We start from the raw sequence: 21,806 nt of genomic DNA, 5'->3' as shown, positions 1-21,806 counted from the left end.
CTTTAATTTAAAAAACAAAGTTTTCCATTTATTTTTTAAATGACATAGCTTTGGAACTCATTGTGAGAACTTGTATCTGTAAACCATGTTGCCTACAAAGGCAAAGGAAAAATAAAGTCAAATAACAATGTTGTTTTACCAGATCATCAGTGGGTTCTTGTCTACTACGATACATTTTAAAGGGGTGCATCAATAACTTTGAATCACAGTGTATTTCCTGCTGAATACTATGACAGGAATTGTTTAAAAATGGAAAAGTGAGTGAATATGTATTCCTTAAAAGCAATTCCACTGTATTGGAAATAGGGATTTAAAATAGAACTTTAATCACTTGTTCTGTTTAATAAGATTTTGTGCATAATCCTGTGCTGTGCATCATCAAATTGATGTGCTTTGCTGATTGGTATTGCTGGGTAACAGTTCCTCTAGTTCTCACTCACTGCTCTTAAAGAGAATGAAAGTGCCTCTTAATTTTTGGTATTACCATGAAGAGAAAAGCTCAGTCTTAGCAACACTCTAGGAAGGAGAGAAAGCATTCCATTGAGACCTGGAAACATTCAACCCGATATCTCCTAACTGTTTGGAAATGATCAGCATTCCTTGGTGCTGGGCCTGGCGTCCTGAATTTACCTGAAAATGGCGTGATCATGTTTTTCTGGGCCATAAAATACTTCTTGACCTGAGCAAAATTTCAAGGATAGGAGAGAAAGTAATACCACCACTCTCACACTCATTCAGACTGGCAAAGATCCAGAGAAGTGCACTGAGCCCTGCACACAGTAGGCATTTCAATGTTTGTTTGTGTCACACTTTAACAACTGAAAAGCCAATCTTAGGAGTCCAGCTAATACTGACCTCACTGAAGCCTAGGGCTACATTCAGCAATACCATTCAGAATGACCAGGAGGGATCCTAAACAGTCTACTCTCTTAGAAGAAAAAAATTATGATAGTAATGTCAAAGGCTCTGATTTCTAGATACATGTGTGCTCTGCCTTTTTTGTGTTTTCCTTTTTCCCTCTGAAAATGGGAATAATGCCCCTTGTCACTGAGTCATTGGAATGTTGAAGAGATAATAAGTTAGAATTTGAAAAGGATTTAGGGTGAAAGGTGCTGTGAGTTCAAGGTATTTGTCAATGTTATTACTCAATCTATTCTGGCCCAACGTGGAAACAAAAGCAACTTCTATTACACATAACACAAGTTGATGAAATAACCTTAAGAAAGAAAGAATAAACGCATCTACAATGACAAATAGCTATCAGTTGGATTACCAAGACTTCATGCTGAGGTTGGAAGCTTATCGCACTCCACCCAATGTTCTTTTAGTTTTCAAGGAACAATCATTTGGGGAAGAAAAGTAGGCAACTTAGCAGTATCTGTCTATAAAAGAGTGACATTTTGGGGCACATATCAACAAATACATTTACAAAGACAGCGCCTACTGACAGACTGCATTAAGCAGAAGTCTTCTTTGGCAGATTTTTAAAGAAAAGGATATGTAAGGAAAGGTGCATGTGTCAACTCAGGCAACCATCAGGACTTACCTTTAGATTCATTTAGGATCTTAGACACAAAGTTCAGAAAGATTACATATAATATTCAGTTTATTAAATAGTTATTAAAATGTATAATCATTAAACATTAAATATATATGCAAAGTCAGACCAGAAAATTTGAGCCCTTATTAATGTAACAAGAACAGTTTGCACAACATGCATGTAACCTGGCAGCCAAGGAGAGTGGACTGGAATGCACATGCATGAGCAATGACAACTTTATTACTCGTCAGTGAGGGTGGTAGACACTGTTGAGTGAGCATGTGTACTGTGTGGCCATTGTATTCAAAATTACTGAGCAAGTAGAGCAACAACTCTGCATCAAATTTTGCATTCAGCTTGAACATTCCTCCAAAGAAACTATTTGGATGATTCAGAGGCTTTCAAGGACAATGCAACAAGTGCGGCATAAATAACAGTGTGGTACGAATGCTTCAAAGATGGCCTAGAATCTGTTGAAAGTGATCCACATTCTGGAAGGCCTGCAACAAGCAGAACACCTGAGAATGTTGAACGTATACCGGCTGCAATCCACAAAGACTGGCAACTGACGGTGAGAGAACTAGAAGCTGATCTGGGGATTCCCAAAACTACTGTGTCCGAGATTTTGACGCAGGATCTTGGCATGAAATTTGTTGTGGCAAAATTTTTCCTGTGGCTTCTGTTACTAGACCAGAAGAAACATTGTGCTACAGTTGCTAATGACTTGATTTAAGCTGCTACCAATGAACCAGATTTTCTCAAGAAGGTCATAACTTTGAAGGAGACTGAGGTGTCATTGTCCCATGTACAATTTTTCTTGTATCTTCTTTGATAAATGCGTCTATTTTTCATATGACATGGCTGGATACTCTCTGAACTGAGAACAGCTGTGACATTACCATCTGCCTTTAAGAGGTCCTCAGTCAGCTTCTGAAAGCAGAATGCTACATATTCTGCCCATGGATAGCTAATTATCTTGGGTTGGGGTCATCAGAAATGTCTCCTCCCCACTCTTAGTATATCCTACCATGTAGAGGTTTCTCACTAGCATAGCAGTCCTGACATTTCTGTCCTCAGTGGAAGAGGGAGTCATTTAATTTTATTGATCCCCTTTACCTCTCAATTCTCCTGGGAGCTAAGTGCCTACAGAAAGCATACATTTCCACTTACCTATTTCAGACCCCAAGTTTTGGAAGAGGACTATGTTCTTGAATGCTGGGAATAGAGCAGGTAAGTCTCTCTAAATCTGAAGCTCATTATTAGAAAACCCATCTGCAAAGTCAGCTTTATTAGTTAAAAAATTGATCATTTGTTCTTCGTCTACTGTACTCTCTTATTTTTCAATGGTTCAAACTCAGCTGGGGATGGGCGGTGCCCTTTGTGTTGAGCTGCCTAAAGGTCTCGACAACCCCAAATACAATGGAAGGTATACCTGGCTCTTCCAGGCCAAAGGAAAGAAAGACAAACCTAGGTCTCTAAAGGCTTGGGATAAAGTATTACCAATATAAACTCTCAGAGTTAAACTTAGCCATTAGAAAATGGACTTGAGTGTTTTTCCAGTGGCTGCTGTAACAGATCACCATAAACTCAGTGACTTAGGACTATGGAAATGTATTCTCTCACACTTGTAGAGGACAGAAGTCCAAAATGAGTTTTTCTGGGCCTAAACAGAGCGTGGGCAGGGCCATTCTCCCTCTGAAGGCTCACAGGGAGAATCTGGTCCTCGCTTCTCGTGGAAGTCGGCTTTCCTTGGCTTGTGGCTGCATCTCTCCAATTTGCCTCCCCAATCACATTTCTGCCTCTTCTTTTTATGTCAAATCTCCCTCTGCCTCTCTCTTAAAAGGATCTTTGTGACTGCATTTAGGGCCCACTCTGATAATTCAAAGTAATCTTACCTCAAAATCCTTAGCTTAATCACATCCACAAAGACCATTTCTCTGTTTAAGGTAACATTCACAGTTTCTAAGGATTAGGACTTCATATCTTTGGGAGGAATTTTCCAGCCTACCACACAAATTTAAGAGTCACAAGTAAGTATCATTTTTTTCTTTTGCTCCTTCCTCTATATGCTGGAATTCTAAATCTAAGATACCAAAATATGTGGTCTAACCACACAGTCTTAGAGAATCAAGAAGATAAATCAATCCTAAACTTGGACCAACCAAATTATATTGAGGAGGAATATATAAAAAATAACCACCTTTTTTGTACATATGTATGACTTAGCAAATTTTCAAATACATATAAAATGTTTACCTGATCTGTGGCAAAGTATACATTTAAAAATGTAAATGATCCTTACATATATGACTAATATTATAAACTCAGGACTAGTGTTACCAGTAACACTATCTTTAAAATCCTCGTTGAAGCATTTACTAAAACAGTTCAAGAATTGAGAATCTAATATTTTTCCTTGGCTGGGTGTCTCAGTGGTTGGAGCATCGGTCTGTACACCCAGGTGTTGTAGGTTCAATCTCCCCATCTGGGCGCGTACGGCAGGCAACTCATAGATATTTCTCTCATACTGATGCGTGTGTGTGTGTGTGTGTGTGTGTGTGTGTGTGTGTCTCTCTCTCTCCCCATCTTCCTCTCCTTCTGGGATTAATGAACATATCCTTGGGTGAGGATTGAAAAATAAAATAAAATCATTTGTTCTTCATGGACAGAGAGCATATGGTGATATTATTCATAGACTGACATGAAATTTGCATTTGACTATTAAATTATAGAAAACATTCACTTTTTAGCTAAGAACCATTACCTTCTTACATACATTCAATTTCATTTTACTTTTCCCACCAGCATTTAGTGGTTTACTCTGTGTTGTCATGATCCACTAATATTCAAAGATTTGCCACTCAGCATGAGTTAGTGTTCACACTAGATGTGTAAGAGACAGCAAGTCATGGTGAAAGGCAGGCACTTCACTTCTCCTCAGCACTCTCACTAGCTAAGACACTTGTCCTCAAGACCACACACACATCCTTTCAGTGAGGACAGGCTATGCTGTGATAACAAATAGACCTCCAAATTGAGCATCTCAGGGAACAGGACATTGAATTCTTCCCTTTCATATGACAAGCCAGGGTGGAAGTTCTAGGTCAGCAGTGCCGAGTTCTGTGCAGTCATTCAGGGGACCAGTATGAGAAGGGCTCTACGGTCCTTTCAAGATAGCTGTGGCCGGCTCCCACTCAGAAAGCCAGAATGTGGACAGGCACCCAAGAGCACCCAAGTACGAAGTAGCACCTGGCCACACCTAAACTGCAAGGGAGACTGGGAAGCACAGTGCAGCTGTGCACTCAGGAAGGAGAGAAGGGACCTTGGTGAACAGCTGGCAGTCTTCGCTGCACGCACTATACAAAGTTCTGTGTCAGAAAAACTAAAGATGACCACACAAGTAATGATCACGGGCCTTTAGGTTTGTCAGGAGCATTCACACAAATGAACAGTAAGGACTCATTCTACACCAGCATCTATTGATGCTTAATTCAGTAGGGGAGAGGAAACAGAAATAAATGATATCTTTTATTATAATTATCCCATATATTAGCTTATATAAATTGCCCCAAATGGTGGCAATGCAGATGTTTTTTTAAAGAAAATTTTAGATTTATATGGTATACAGACTATGGCAAAAATAGATTTATAGTTGTGAGTATGCAAAACAGAGTTTTTCCTTGTATTATTATTAATTATGGCATTATTTCCATATGAACCATGGTAAGCCTCATTTTGTTCCATCCTGGATATTGAGAAGCTTTTCTCTATTCAGTTCTTCAACCTATTGAGGAAGGAAACAGGCCGAGGGAGTTAAACTTTTCTCACAGGTTCTAACTGCTGGCCCCGGCTGGGTTTCCAAGAGCTGAACTGAGGGTTGATAACCGGCAGGGCTGTCCTTTTGCTGAATGAAGAGCAGAACAGAGGAATTCCAAGTCTGTTTCCCAGGCACAGGAAGAACCGGGAAGCAAGGAAGAACCCGATTTTCAAGTCCACTGAGCAGAATATAAGAACAGGATCCAAAACAAAAATTTCCCATGGGGAACTGGGCAAGATGAAGCAATCAAGTCCTGCGGGCAGGCTGATCCTGGAAAGAAACCCTGAGGCCATGGTCTGCTTGGGAGGGAGGCACTCTGGACCCTGCAGGGGCTGAGGCTTTGACGTTTCAACACCACATTTAGCCTGAGGTTTGTCCACTCCCTCCGTCTGGAGGAGGGTCATCTGAAGATAAGTCACAGTGTGAGAATGCTGATCTGTGGCAAGTCACAATGGCGACACAAAACTCACAAATAAAGTCAGTGGAACCACTTATGTGGACAGGGAAACGAGCTCTCGTGGAGCAGAGATGCTAAGGCATGGCATGGGGATTAGGTACATTGAATTGGGTTTAAAAAGAATGTGATTATGGTGTAGCTCAGTGAATTAAGCGCGGGCTGCAAACCAAAGTGTCTCAGGTTCGATTCCCAGTCAGGGTACGTGCCTGGGTTGCAGGCCATGACCCCCAGCAACCACACATTGATGTTTCTCTCTCTGTCTCTTTCACCCTCCCTTCCCTCCCTAAAAATAAATAAATGAAATCTTAAAAAAAAAAAAAGAATGTGATTAAATTCCTAACCCAGGGACAAAGTAGCCTGTGAACTGAGCAAATGATGCTTTTTACATCTTAGTTTCCTATTCTGTAAAATGGGAGATAAAAATACCTAAGGAGTATGCTTTATTTTTCAAATGTAAATGAAGGAATGTTGAACTGTTTTTAATAAGATGTAGAAATTCAACATGTAACTAGCTTCAAATATTTGAAAGAATGGAATTTTTCTCTTCTGTCTTTCTGGATATAAATCTGTCTTTTATACCTAAAAATGAATCAATCTTTCAGCCACATCTTGCTCCATGACTCTTCAGCTATAATGAGTATAAGGTAGGGGTTTAGTTGTAACAACTGATATATGTAGCAAAATAATGTGTTAATTTAAGGACATTTCCTTTCCAACAGGAGTACTTCCCTGCAAACCTAGGTATATTTTTAAGATCTTAAGAAGAGAAATACTGTAAAAAACCTTATAGTTCAAGTAATGGTGAAGAAAATGTCTACAGGAATATCTCTCAGCATTCTTTCATATGAGATGTATCGCATGCTAAGAATTCATGATTGTCTGAAAGCTATTCAAATTTCTATAACAAACCATTTTTTTTTTTCTAACCATGACTCTCCAGATCAGTATAAATGTCATTTCAAGGACTCTTAGCTCTTCCTTAGGAACTCGTCATCACTGGGCATGCCCATACATCTTCTGGGGAACTGTGAGAACAGTATTAGTCGGCAATTATGAGAACAAAAGGAGGTTTTTCTAAAGGTGAGGAGGTAAAAAGGGAAAGCAGATACCCCTGAGGAACAGGGACAAATGTCAAGGAAATCGATCTCTCACCTTAGCACCCTCAGGCCTGCAGATGAAGGGGATGTGCCAGCTCATTGTCTCCTGAAAAGCCGAGGGGGAAAGATCCTGCTGATTGCTCACTGCAGAGGACTTGGGAAAGGAGCTCTGTAGGCTCAGGGAAGAGGAGTTGCAACATCAGTGAAAAGGAAGATAAACTTCACCTGTGTGATAAAATTAAAGAGACTTCTCAAATGCACTGGGCAAACTACTAGAATCTTTAGATTTCAAAGTCATTTTATAATATTTTTTAACTAACGCATGTTTATTAAGTGTTTGGTATGTATCCAGTACTATGCTAAGTGCTACACACGCGTTCCTTCAGTTCCTATTGTACCCCTAAGAAGGAGGCGCCACTCGTGTCTCCAGGAAACGGCCTGGAGAGCTGAACTTCACAGAAGTCCCTCGTCTCCAGTAACCGTATGGAAGGCAAAGCACAGAGCAAAAATCACTTACTCGGAACTGAGCTAAGGAGAGAAATCTGTTCATAAGTGACTTTTTCAGCGATACTTCAATTCTAAGAAAATGTTGCTCGCATCCTCTTGGATGAATTGATAACACGTTTTTGTGCCTGGAAAGGCATGTCTCCCTGAGGCCACAGTGCAGCCCTCTTTAAAGGGTTTCCCTCAGAGGTGTTTCAGCCATTAGTATCAGCGGGAGGATCTCACAGAATGACTAATTTTTAGTGATTGTGACCTGCAAGCCTGTGCTGAGTCATTCTCTTCAGAAATAACAGCCTGATTCATCAGCTCTGTTTTTAACATTAATTATATTTAACATCTGACACTTTATTTACCCCTTCTCCACTTCACTTCACACTAGGGAGAAACTAAGACAAGCCAAACCTAGATTTTGGGTAAAGTAATAATTGATTATTAGTAGATTTCAAGTGAAAAGTGACTAACGTCAGCATCCCATGAAGTTAAAAAAAATCTTACATTTTATAAGGTAAAAAAAAGAATATTAAGTACTTTTTCTTAATGTTTGATGTTCATTTTGTCCATAAATTTTATGATACCAATTGTATACTTTTTAGGTTAAAAAAAAGAGATTTTCATGTGATCATTCTAGGAAGTGAAATGATCAGCATGGAAGCCTCTACTTGAAATTAGCTGCCTTTCTAAACCCCTGTGACACTGCCAAACAACTTACAACGAACAGCTAAGGCTTCTAAAATTGTCACTAATGTTTATGTAATAAAATGTGCCCCGGCCTGAAATTCAAAATGGTTAGTATTTGAACCCCTGATGGAGGTGTGCAGAAAGATGTCAGCAGTGCTGAATGAGACAAACTCACTTAGAAAGAGCCCCTTTCTTTTCCCTTGAAGACAACAAAAGTGCCTGTGGTGAACAGCTGTTGTTTTTGTCAGTCCAGCCTCTATCTCTTCCCCTTGATAACACCCCTCTGATTTTCTGGGAATCTGCCCGTCCCCATCAGGTACCAGCCTGGTGGGCCCATCAAACTGTGGATCAAAGGACTAAGGGGTGGATTGGCACTTCTCCCTTGTCCCTACTCTTACTTGCCAAGACCAGTCAGAGAGAAATCCCAGAAGCCTGGCCCAAGGACAGAACGTGGTTGGAGCTCAGTTGATTACAACTCCTCAAAGAAAGTGTCCCTACTTCTTCACCCAGACCTCCACCCCTCCTGCTTCTGTCTCTCGGGAGCTCTGTTTGTGCTTCCATTTCTTCTACTAAATTCCACTTTTTGGTTGGTCCTTTTCTGTTGCTTGCATTACAATGCAGGGAGATACTGTTAGTAATCCCACTTTGCCAATACTTAGGAAGATTAAATAAGTCCCTCAAGGCCATACAGCAAGTAGGTGATGGATACTGTAGGTAAATCCAAGACAGTCTGAAATCCAAGTCGGAGCTCTTAAATAATTAACCTCCAGGGACCAGGACTGAATCTTCCCTTCTGATGCGTTGTTTCTGAAGCAGTCAGCACAGTGTTGGTGTATATTAGACATTCAAAAGTTTTGAGGTAGAGTGTATTTTAACTGAATCAGGATGGAATGGCTCCAATCTATTAAGTCGTAACACTGAGATTCAAGTTAATACCCTGTTCCTGTTGTACCTACCTGAAACAATTCACCTCACACACACAGGCACAGTCGTATTCCATTATCCCTACTTTAGAGTAGCTCAACACTGGGCCATGGCACCAAAATCCACAAACAGTGAGATGAGCATGTGCCTGTTGTGTGTGCATGTGAGTTATTTACTGGGAATTCCTACTAATCATCCAGATTCTTCTTGGCTCCCACTTCTTTTTGAAATTACAGTATCTATATATTTTTATTATGATGTTCTGAGTACTTTAATGTGAGCATACATTGAAATTTAGCCTCATTTTTTTCATTTTTTCATATACGATTTTAACTTGGTATCTTATAATATTTTCTTTCTACAAATTGTATGGACAGATAACAGATTGTTTATTTCTTTTATTTCCAAACAGATAATTCCTACTAGATGCATCATTCACTTGTGCTTTATTCTTTTCAATCCAATAACTTTTTAAAAACACATTTTATTAATTGATTTTAGAGAGAGTAAGGGAGAGAGAAAGGAAAACATCACTTAGTTCTACTTATTTATGCATTCATCGGTTACTTCTCACCTGTGCCCTGGTGGGAGACTGAATGTACAAACTTAGCATATTGGGCAGATGCTCTAACCAACCGAGCTGCCAGTCTCTACCCAGTATCTTGATGGGAAAACCACAGCTCTTGATTTGAGGTTTACCACTTGGCTTCCCTGGAATTGCCATCACCACGTTAACTTTTCCAGGGAAAAACCTAGTTTGTTCAAATGTTCTGGCTGAATTACCTAAATCCCTTGACCCCTTCCTAGGAAGCTTTTACCTAGGCCAATTACAACTAATATTAGCATTGTAGAAATAAGTACATCAAATGCTCCTCAGAGTTCAAATTTTAAAATGCCATCTCTTTTAATATTAGTGAAGTGGTGGCTGACATCATCCCCAACAAACTCATGATGCTTACCTCAAATGACATTGTCTGGACGAATATTGATTTCCTCTTAATTTTTGCCCTATGATTTTGAAAATTCTTGACAACCCATTCCCAGAACAACACTTAGGAGGCAATATGCATGGAACAATTCAAAACCAACTTCAGAATGCACTGTACCCTTTTCTCCAGGCCGGGCCTTATTTCTTCAGAGGCTAGGGAGTACTTCCTCAATGGCTCCTTGACTCAGGCCCCATTAACTAAACAGCGATGATTCCCCACTCAAGGCAGGTCCTCACAGCAGCACCTTCTCCACTCGGGAAGGCAGAACTCAGCTCCACACTGCGCCTCCTGAATCAGAATCTGCATTCTAACCAGATCCCTGGGTGATTTTAAAAGGTTGCATCTAATGTACCCACTGTAAATGATTAGTAGTGTGTGTTTGGAGACACAATAGAGATATGAAATACTCATTCAAATTTGGGCTCAGTGAGAGGAGTGAAGAAACTGACCAATGAGAGTGGGATTACCTTTGGAGGGAGGCATGCCTGTGGCATTGCTGATCAAACCCTTCTGGTTAACTCTTCTCCATCTTCTACTCTACTGCATCAACTTGATCAGGGATGTTTCCACACACATACTTTCTACCTCCTGATGTGATCAAACTTTACATTGTCCTCTTGAATGGAACTGGCTCATGTAATTATGGAGGCTGGCTTGTCTCCCAAGATCTGCAGGGTGGGTCAGCCACTGGAGACCCATTAGTTTAGCTCTGGTCTGAGTCTGCAGGCCCAAGAACCAGAAGAACTGATGGTGTAAGCTCCGGTCCAGGTTGGCAGGCTCAAGACCCAGAAAGATGTTTCAGCTTGAGTTATAGGAAGAACAAATGTTATGTTGCAGTTTGAAGGTAGGCAGGCAGGCAGGAAGAATTCTCTCTTTCTCAGGAGGTCAGCCTTTTTTTTGTCCTCGTTAAGTCTTTAACTGACTGGATGAGGCCCACCTATACTAGAGAGGGCAAATTTCTTCCTTCAACATACTGATTTAAATGTTAGTGTTATCTAGAAACACCAGAAACATGTTTGGCCAAAAATCTGGGCACCCCATGGCCCCGTGACATTGACACATACAATGAACTCCCACACTGACCTTGTTCCCATTTCCTAGAATTCTTCCCCTTCCACCAAACGTCTTCAAAGTTCAGATCAAGGCCTGTGTTTTCCAAGAAGCTTTTCCTAACTTCTCTTCATGGATTTCCTCTTTGTCTCAACTGCCTATAGGGAGCCAGTACACATGCTAGTCTAGGAATATTTACTATCTCTCCTTTTCTACTCTTGGCTGTGGTTGCATCATAAAGGTAGGAATGTTTTCACAGTTTACTACAAACCTCAGAGCACTCACATACTCCCCCAAATCCTGGATAATTGATTTGATTTTTTAATTTATGTTCACAGTTAAATTCATAATTTTTTTTACCTTGGCACTATTAGTAGTTGGAAAATGCTAGAATATCTCTCCTACAAGAAGCACTTGCTACTGAAGAGCATTGTTATCTTGTATGCACTAACCCTCAGCTTCTTGGTGAGAGCCGTTATGTTGAATTTTCCTAGTGCCATTTTTTGAGTCCATAAGATGATGCCAATTTAGAGGTTGTGTTCATTTAGATTCCCACCCTTACATAGGTTTTGCTGAACCTATAGCCAAATTAACCTGGTTAGGGTTAGGGTTAGGGTTAGGGGCCTAAGAGGCCTCAGGAAATAGTGTGTCCACATATGTAACCTACATGATGGTGAGCAGGGAGCAATTACATTGAAATGTCCTAGCGCCATGGCAGCCGGGAAGCTGGGAGAAGGAGGGTGGTGACCTGAGACAGAAAGGACCGTGGGGTCGCACAGTGAAAACGATTCAGACCAGAGCCCATGCAGAAGATGACTCTTCCCACCGAAAGGAGTTAAAAATGCCCCTGGCTGGTTCACTTCAGCTAATCACAGGCTGCCCGCAGTAAAAGAGATGAGACTAGGGTGACACAAGAGTCCACAGCACTGAGGCCTCTGTAACACCTCCCTTAGGACAGTCACCAGCATTAGCTTTCTATTCTTGGTAAGTTAATCCCCATGTCTCTTTCCCTGGTACCTATTCCCCTTTCCAAACCTCAACCTTACCTACACTTCAAAGAGCAAAAGGGAATACTTTTTAACTGGTTATTTGGGGACACCTGCCCTAATATTCCTTGGGTCTGCATCAAAGGTACAAAGGAAGGTCCATATACTATGTCTAAATACTTAAAAGTTTATACCAATAGACATTTAATGAAATATGTTCCAACCTACGCGCATGCCTAAAAAGCCAGGTTCAGATTTAGGAGTCATCGTAGCTCTTAGGTATACGTCTGTCCAAAAGCAACATAACACAACACAAAACAAACAAACAAATAAAAACCCAGCTATTGGGCCACGAAACCTGAAACAAAAATTTTATAGGTCCGTACTTATAGCCCCTGCCCCACATACAAAAAACAAAACAAAACAAAACAACCTAGCTACCTACCCTTAATCAAAACCTTGAGTGATAGAACAGTCTATTCTTTGGAGGGTGGACAAGACAAATTGGCTGACGCAGGCCCACTAGGCTCGGTGTCTCTGGAACCCACACAGTGGTCTTAGAGGGGGGCACAGACTGGGTGGGAAGGGGCACGGCCGCCAGATAACTGGGGTCAAACATCTGCCACAGGACCCCAGTGGAGGGAACGGCACTCCCCAGGTCTGAGGGCAGCACGGAGCCTGAAGTGGGAGGCAGACCGGGGCTCCTGCGCATTTGTGAAAGAATTCGCCACAGCACGGCAGTGAACATGCAGAAAAGACAACACAGTGGAAAATTCGCACACACACTACCCAGGTCAGAGAGTTAAAAGCTGCAGTCTCGGGAAATTTCCACACAAACAAATGGGCATCTGGTATTTTCAGCTGATATTGGAAGGAACTTAAGTCCTTCACACAGAGCAATGGGGGAAAACTCCATATATAAAAAGTGTACTGGGTGTCCAATGTACAAAAAAGAATTCAGGCAGGCCTTCCAGTGTTTTTTTTTTAAACTAAAACCCCTGAAACAAGGTGCAGAGTCAGAATGTCCAGGACAGAACATGGGATAAAGGATTGCCAGAATTTAGAAAAAGAAAAATCCAGACCATCTAAAGTCAGAAATGATGTTCTTGGTTACAGGCACTGTGATACATCCTTACGGTTTACTGAAGAGAAAAATCATCCATCGTTCCCTTTTCAGAGTCAGGACTCAATCATTCTGAATGTTTCCCTTTGTCATCTCTACGGGTCTTCTAAGCTGTATGAGTTGTGGGTACTTACAGCAGCGCAGGAGAGCCCGTTGTGCCCATCTCTCCTCGTCCCTGAGGCCGGGGACTTCAGATGGTTACTTCGAATCAGCCTTGGAATTGGAGTGGGAATGATTTTTAATACAGTTGCAACAGACAAACATGGCACATCAGGGCTTTTCTTCCCTGGGAGATCTTTTTTAAATGAATTTACCAGCACATGACTACACCAACACCGAAAGGGGGAAAAAATATCAGATCTCTCTCTTAATGATGCTCATTTCTGAGTAGACGACATATTTATTACACATGCAAGCATAATTTATATAGTTGTACCTCCATTTTCAAACACTGATATTTCTTGCTCATAACCTTTGAAAGCAAAATTTAAAGTGTGAGTGACAAATATCAGTATTTAAAAATTATCAGTGTTTGCTCCCAGATTATGGGATCTAAAAATGATTTCAAAACAATAACTTATTACTCAGGAAGGCAACAGAAATTAGTTCTTCGTTTAGGAAAAAGAGGGGAAAAAACCCTGTATTTCTGCACCCGGTGAGAAAGTGCTCCTCAGCTTTTGAGAATAATTTTTGACCAGCACAAAGCCATTCTCACATTGATGGTTTTACTCTGGGGGTTTGTTTTCAGAAAATGTCGAAAGCACCCAATCCAAAAGAAACAGGTGTGTGTGCATTTCCTATGGCAGTCTGTCATTCCTTCAGTTCCCTTCGTCTGTAAGAAATAAAAAAAAATGCAAGTCTCCTGTTTCAAGTCATGCTTCCGCACGCCAAGGGCAGACACCGTGCAGCCGCTCCACCTTCATCGACGGGAAGGAAGGCGGTGAGCGGGGCAGCGATGGTCACCACGCACGGCCTCGGCCTCGGCCGTTTGAGGAGCGCGAGGGCAGAGAGTTACCAAGCCTGGAAAAGCCAGAACGGTGGGGCAAATGCACTACGTCACCGCTTTCCTAGGAACAAGGACAGAAAACAGTTTTTACGGTTTGTCAGCTTTCGGCCCACTTTGGAGAATACTGAACACACGTGCCATGGCTCCTCCGAGTTCTGATTTATCTGCAACATCTGTGCAGAAAACCACACGCTAGAAGGAAATTACATTGACAGCTTCTTTTGCCCAGGTGCTATTGTATTTTCTCAGCATTCTAGCCTATACTTGCTCCAAAAACACATTCGTGAAGGTGAACTGGAAAGTTTCTCATTTGAACGTCTTATCACAGTTCTGACCTCACTGGGGTTAATTTGTCTAATGAAAAAAGTAAGTATTTAGATGTCTAATGAAGTTTTAAAGAATAAACATCTTCTTTAGAGGAAGCATTATATGGTAGATGCCTTTTAAATTACTGTGGTAGGGTTCATAATGGCCCCTCACCTGTCCCCATCTGGACCTCCAGAACGAGTGAATACGTGTGTCATGTGACTAAAGGGATTTTGGGGAGATGACTAAATGAAGGCTCTTAGAATGGAGACAGTACTCTGGGTTAGGCAGGTGGGTCCAATGCAATCACAAGGGTCCTTAAGTAGAAGGAGAGAGGCAGGTTGGGGAGATTGAAATACTGTGCTGCTGGTTGTGCATACAGGACAAGGGCCTAGAGCCACAGAGGACAGCCAGCCCCTGCGAAGGGCAAAAGGCAAGGACATGAGTCCTCCTGCAGAGCCCCTTGGGAGAAGGCAGCCCCACCAAGGCCTTGCTTCCAGCCCAGAGGAAGCCCTTGATTTCCAGAATTGTAGGAGAATAAATTTGGATTGTTGTAAACCACTATTTGTTACAGCAACAGGAGGAAATGAATATATTTACAAAGCAAAAGTTAAAAATCTGTTCAATTTATACGGGAGTATCTGTATCTGAAGTTCATGAATCAGAGGTCATGTTTCATCCTACATTATCACTGTCAAAATTATATGCAAATGACTATCCAGAGTTTTGTGTTTCAGCAACACCTTTTTTTACTTGAATACCAAAGGATGATTTTCCGAGTTAAGGGAAAATATATTGATAGCAACAGTACACAAAGATATATTTAAAACACGAACACAGAGTCAGCACTGCAGATGCAGGTAAGTCGCCAGTTAATTATAAAAACTTGACTGTTTGATGAGTAAAATCTCACATTCTGTGGAAATGGAGTTTGTTCGTGGGTGAGTGCATTTAGCTGGAAGGATTGTGGGAAGCAAGAGTTCCCATTTTAAGAATGATATGAAGACTACAAGATAAGTCAAAGTTTGATTACTCATGCCCCCCCACACACACACACAAAAGGGGCAGTGCCAAGGTGCACAGGGGGGGAACAGCCCAACAACCTCTGGTTTGTAAGCTGGGACCCGCGAGAATGATCAGACACTGGCAGGGCAATATCCTCGTAAAACCATGCAAATGAGGCGCAATCTCACAAACACGCCAGAAACCCAAAGAACAACATGGGTTTTAACTAACTTTTTCCTGACTCAAGAAGTCATAAGGCAAAGAAAACACACACACACACACGCACACATAAATGGAGTTCTGTGAGGAGGAGGCCTACCTCGGAGAGGAATAAGCCGGAGCCAGCCTCCTGGAGCAAACCTTGTCGTTCTTGCTTTCCTGTGGTGGGTGAACGTGGACCCACCTGGGGGAATGCGGACTACTCAAACATGGCAATCGGGCTTGCACACAGGCAGCTCTAACGTTCACTTGCTGTGAAATAAGCAGGAATGAGGTGAGGTCTTAGATGTTAGAGGGCCATTTCTGAAGTCTTGCTACCTTGTCGAGATGTGGGGAAACTATCCAGATTTGGGGATTGGGCAACACAAGTTCTGATCCATCAGTTTCTCTTTGTTTCACAGAGAGAGAGCTGTGCAGGGGGTCTCCGCATATGAGTCTCCGAACTGTGAGGAGCCAAGCATGAGAACAAATAGGAACCCATCTGCACCTGAGGTGGAACTGGTGCGGGAGATCCCCAGAAGAGCAGAAATGGCTGTCAGGTTTCAGTGAGTACCAAGACCTAGGAACTCCTGGCTAGGAGAGTAGATGAGGGTCTCCAGATGCCCATTCTTGGAAGGGCTACATGAATTTTCTGTCTCCACTCAGTTGCTCCCAACATACTATTCTTACTTTGCAGCAGTGACCAGAGCTCTCCTTCTCTTCCTTCCACGTGTACCTAGCTGGCTCTGCTTTTAAAAATTGTGTACAGAAGGAGCATACACCACACCAGTGCCCTCTCCCTTTTCCCCACCCACATTATGAAAGCTGCTCAATTTAGGCCCCAAAGTAGTAGTTTATGAACTGTATCATTTCACAGGCTCATTTAAAAATTTGATAAAAGATGTACAACCCTCCCCATACCACCCAAACAGAAGACTGTATGCATTCATGTGGTTGTACAGCAAACACCATATATTTACAGGAGTTCATGGCCCCCTCAAAGGCCACTTATGGAAGCCCGTGTAAAAAAGTCCTTGCCCTAAAGGATTGTTCCACCTTGTTTTAGAGTTGCCAAGAGCTTTGGAAAGAGAGAGAGGGGGAATGCAATGATGCATGTGCCTTTTCTTTTTAGATAGCTTGGATTGCTCCATGAGCTGTTGAAGACTTGCAAAGCAAATAAACGTCAACAGTTCTGAATCCCAACATTGTTTAATGACAACCTTCCCATGTTTGCCAACTTGCTGCTTAACAACAATCCTGTTGACACTGTGTGGAGAGCTTTCCAGGCCCTCCCAGGTAAATAACCCACTCCTACCGATCACCTGGCTGCCCAGCCAGATTCTGTAACACAGAATTCACGAAGATGAATCATTCTCTTTGCCAAATGTACCTTGACATAGTCTAGATTTTACTTCTTCATGAGATCTTTTCATACACAAATCAGACAGTTACGAGAAAGCATCAATTTTAAGTGAATCCCTACAACTAAATGAAATGAATTGTTTCCACATTTGTGGCAATTGTAAACGTCTAACTTTCCCGAACCATCTCATCTTGTGTTGTTCTAATATGTTTACCACATGACTCTTTGGGCAGGGGAAACGTTTATTTATTTTTTTTTAATTTTCATTTGCTGCTGAAATCTTAGTGAACTAAACTATAATGAAACGGTCATCAATTAATGATAAACAAATGGGAGAAGTGGTAGGTTTCCTGAAGAAGAAAAAGAGCCACCACGAGTCGAAGGAAGCAGAACTGTTGATGCAGAAAATACAATCATGGAGTGGACGGCCGATAAACAAGCATTGTGCCCTTGCTGGCTACACAGCAAAGGTAATTTAATCGTTTAATTTGATCCTCTCAGCTGAACCTGGCAAGAAGCCCGAGGCAGGAGCAGAGAGCTAACCCGGGGAGCAGGGGGTGGGGTGTGGAATTTGTTGGGTTGGCTAACCAGGCCCTTCCCTAACAGCCAAGAAGGAAACGGATTACCTGTGGCTGTGACTAAGAGACCTGGGGCCAAAGGACCAGTTGCCTGCATAGAAGTCTGCCAGGAAGTGGAAGACTAGTTCCAGCTTTCACAGTGGTTTTACTCAAGTTTGGAAACAGGTGGAAACGTCTGAAAAAGTCAGGTGACGGTTTTGACTATACCTGGCAAAAGAAACTAGAAAAGTTCTCCCAAAGTCCAAAGTGAATAAGTTGCTAGAAACCACCTTAAATGCCAGAGCTCAGAGCGGGGGTAGACAGATTGTTGAAGGCAGGTTCCTGGTATAAGGTAAGAAGAGGAGCCTGCATTGGAATATTGTAGGAAGAAATTTTGAGGAAGAGACATGTTCAATATTATTTAGTCCACCCTGACTCTCACATTTTACATATGGGGGGCTTCATGGAGCCCCCATGCAGTTATACACCTTCCCTAAGGTCCCGTATTTAGTAGCTAACCTAATAGGCTCGAGAGGTGGAATAATGGAAAACCAGCTGTTGATTAACAACTGAAGAAGTTACAGATTAGTGAGAAGACAGCAATTATAGCCAGGTGTTAGCATACTTTAGAATGAAATGCAGTGCTTTTTTTTTCATGGTTCTTTAAAACTTTGGGGGGAATAGGAAACTTATTTTTGCAAAACTGCATTCTAATGACCTTTTCTGTAGCCATGCCTAGAGAAAACAAAAAACAGTCACTATAGTAAAGAGGTTTTATCACTATAAATATCAAGGAAATGACAGGATCTCTGTTGTCCCTCTTAATTAAATAGAAAATTCTTAGAAATGTCATTCAATGATTCCTCCATAATGCGAATGATTTAAAATGAAGACTTCTAATTATTTCTATGTATAAACTTAGAACAAATTTTAAGCTAGGTAGCATTATTAGATTCTAATGTCCCTGTGAAATTTAAGCAGCTGAAGGTCTAAAAATGTGCAGGAAAAAGAAAAAAACGGATGCTTTGACTTTATTGTTAATAGTTTATAAAACCTCTACTAGAACCATTTCCAAAGCTTTCTAATATCATATCACACAAAAGTAGGAAAAGGATATTTAGGTTTCTGTGGTTTATAAAGAAACTTCATCACTTGGAATTTTTATTATTATTACTATTTATTGAATCAGGAAAAATTGACCAAAAGTCTCTGTTGTATACATGCCGTATTTACCTTAAGACATTATCTCAGAAGTAATTTTCTTGAAATTTGTAGTAATAAAACCTCACCATTATAACTACTGTTTTTGGTGCTCTGGATATAGAAAGAGTGATTAAGATGTAGTTTTAAAAAATATGGATCCTAATTCAAGAGGAAGCTAAAGAAGCATACAATGAGTTCTAAAACATGGTTAAGATGTGGTGCTTTTTTCATTAATCTGTAGTTCCAAATGTTCTTTATCTACAAGTAGTTTTTCTTAGCCTTGGATTAAAACACAGTGTACATTTGCCCCTCCAATGTGATGGTGTGAGGCCCTGAGAGAATTTGCTGGAGCCTAAAATACAGCCCTCTACTAGGTGACTCCAAAAAGAATATATGAAAGAAGTGAACCCTGTCTTTTTTAAGTTCATAATTTTCTTTTCATAAGAGAAATTTAATTTTACATGACTATTTAAGTATTTCAATAATAAAAACAAACAAGTTGAAACTAAGCCAACGTTAGTACCCAAAAAGCATTTTGACATAAAGAAAACATGTCCAAAGTATTTTACATTCCTCTGATGAGGAATATGATAAATAGCAAGTGTTATACCAGTATAATTTGTGTGATTATTAATCACCAAAGCCCATAGGATAAAACCTTATCCAAACACTGTCTTTACAAGGGATTGAATGTAAAAAATATCAATGAACTCTTTACAAGCTATAAGCTCAAAACGTCAGGAGTATTTTCAGAGAACAGCATAATACACTGTCTCACCTTTTTTGAAAGAAATATTGTGAGTAGAACATTCAGAACTTGAAATGGGAAGCGCTGAAAAAGAAGAAGGCGTACTGCAGAGTTACGGATGGCGAGAGTGGCTATTTCAGGACTAGGCCCTCTTTCCCAAGTGTGAAAAGGCAACAGCAGTGACCAAGCAAGTGTCGAATTTGTTCTGCCAGGATTTAGGAAGAAACGGATGAAGTTCCAGGCAGAGTGACTCTGCATATCCCTCCCATTCCCAAGAAACTGCCCCAGCAAAGTTTCTCAGTAATGTTTCCAGTTGAATGATCAGAAAATAAGTGTTCATCAGACCACTAACTAACCCTCCAGAGAACTTCCATATTACTCATGGTATTTAGTCAGTGTTTTAATTCCAAAAACTGTGAAGAAGCCAGGAACGAATCAGAGTTCCCCTTCAGCTGCCAGTCCCTGGAACTTGCCCCAAGCCAACCTGCAAATGCCAACACCTTTTCTTGTGTCATCCTTTAAAAATACACTAATCTGCACCAATACTTTGAACACAGATTGATCCTCTTTAAATAAATGCAAGTGTTTAGGATTTTTGTTTAATTTGGTTAATGAAATCTAGCCTATGTTTCTTATATACAGGGTCCGGCAGAAGTAATGCCTGTTTCAGTGTGGTTGGTAGGATAATACTATGGGTGCCGTAATTTATTGTTTTAATTTGAGTATTTCACCCAAAATGGTGTGCTTCAGGGTGATATTGTCATGTTACAGAATTACATGCTTATGCTTTTGTAATAAAAGGTTATGTGATAAATGGGGAGCGCCAGACCGTGTACATCAGAGTCCTATGCATCACAGGCTTCTTGGAATCTTCTGCTGAGGCGCCCACCCAGCCGCAGTTCTGCACTCCTCTGCTGTTACGTACCTGTTCTTCTCGATGGCAAATGGTCTGATTGCGTATAGGTCCATGGTGCCAAGAAAAGGCCAAGCCCACTTAGGGTTTAAAATACAAACTTTAGTAGAAATCTCAGTCATCTCTAGGTATTAATACCCTTAACATTTTATTCAGGTAATACAATGAATAATACCCATTATAGTTCCTTTAGTGTTATGAATAATACCTTTTCTAATTAAAAAAAATGAAGAAACATTACGCATTTACAATACAATGGGAGTTCAAGATTTAGACAGGGTGCTATAATTATTTAATCACAAATACACAGGTTCATAAAGAAAACAGTTTGTTGAGAGAAAGGAAGGAATGAGGGAGAGAGGAAAGAGAACTCCCATTTGATCTCCAATAAAGTTGCATAAATATAATCTTGAACATTACTTGTGTGAGTAAACAGTAATGATAAAAAGAATGTGCCATTAAAAATCAACCTCAATTTTATAGTCATTTACAAAATTCCTTTCAGATAGTCAAGAGAGCTCAGTAGCCTGAGCTGAGCATTTACTCATTCATTTGTTCATTCATTCATCAATAAATCAGTACTCACTAAATAAAGAGGAAGGTCCTTGAACAGGAAGAATTTCCTTTCCCTTTCTTAGATCTCAACCTTTAGTTCCCTAGATAAACATTCATGTAAACACACAGCTGCCTGCGTACATGTCTGTGTGTACAGGTGCGTTGCTGTTGCTGATAGACTTCGAGCGGAACTTTTACCTATGCATGTATGATTAGCTGAAAGCATTTGACCAGTTCCTCTGAAACATGGCCAACTCTCAATACGTTTGCTAGTTCATTCACTGATGGATTCAATGTGTATTTCCTTCAAAGTATTTCCTGTGACCCTACCATATTCCAAACAGTGCCTTTAGCACAACTGTTCTCTTTCCAAAGCTATCTAATGGAAAAATGAGTTACTGTAAGTCTATAGAGGAAATAACTGAGATACAGCTGAATTTACTAATAGCAAGATGATAACTTATAAAAACAAAAGGGAAAAAAACCCCAAGAGCTGAAACAAAAATATTATCAAAATTAGATATCCACCTAGGGGTCTATTAGTCTTAAATTAACAGTTAGTGATGAAATTGTAACATAGGAAACAGCTTCTAGGCAGTAAAAAAGAAAAACACAATTGTGAAAGAAAACACAGTGAATAAGAGTAATTTACCTATTTTTACACTGGAACTACATCTAAAAGCAAGCCTGTGCACTTGCACACCTTCTCTCTGTCTCCAAGAAGTAAGATGGGGTCTTTAATGAAGTTACGAATTTCTATTCTTCTCCAAACTGGGAGCTCAGGTCT

The sequence above is a fragment of the Phyllostomus hastatus genome, unplaced genomic scaffold (assembly GCF_019186645.2).
Source record: "Phyllostomus hastatus isolate PE091 unplaced genomic scaffold, TTU_PhHast_1.1 phas_contig_137, whole genome shotgun sequence".
Lineage (NCBI taxonomy): Eukaryota > Metazoa > Chordata > Mammalia > Chiroptera > Phyllostomidae > Phyllostomus > Phyllostomus hastatus.
This window is presented reverse-complemented; position numbering follows the sequence as displayed.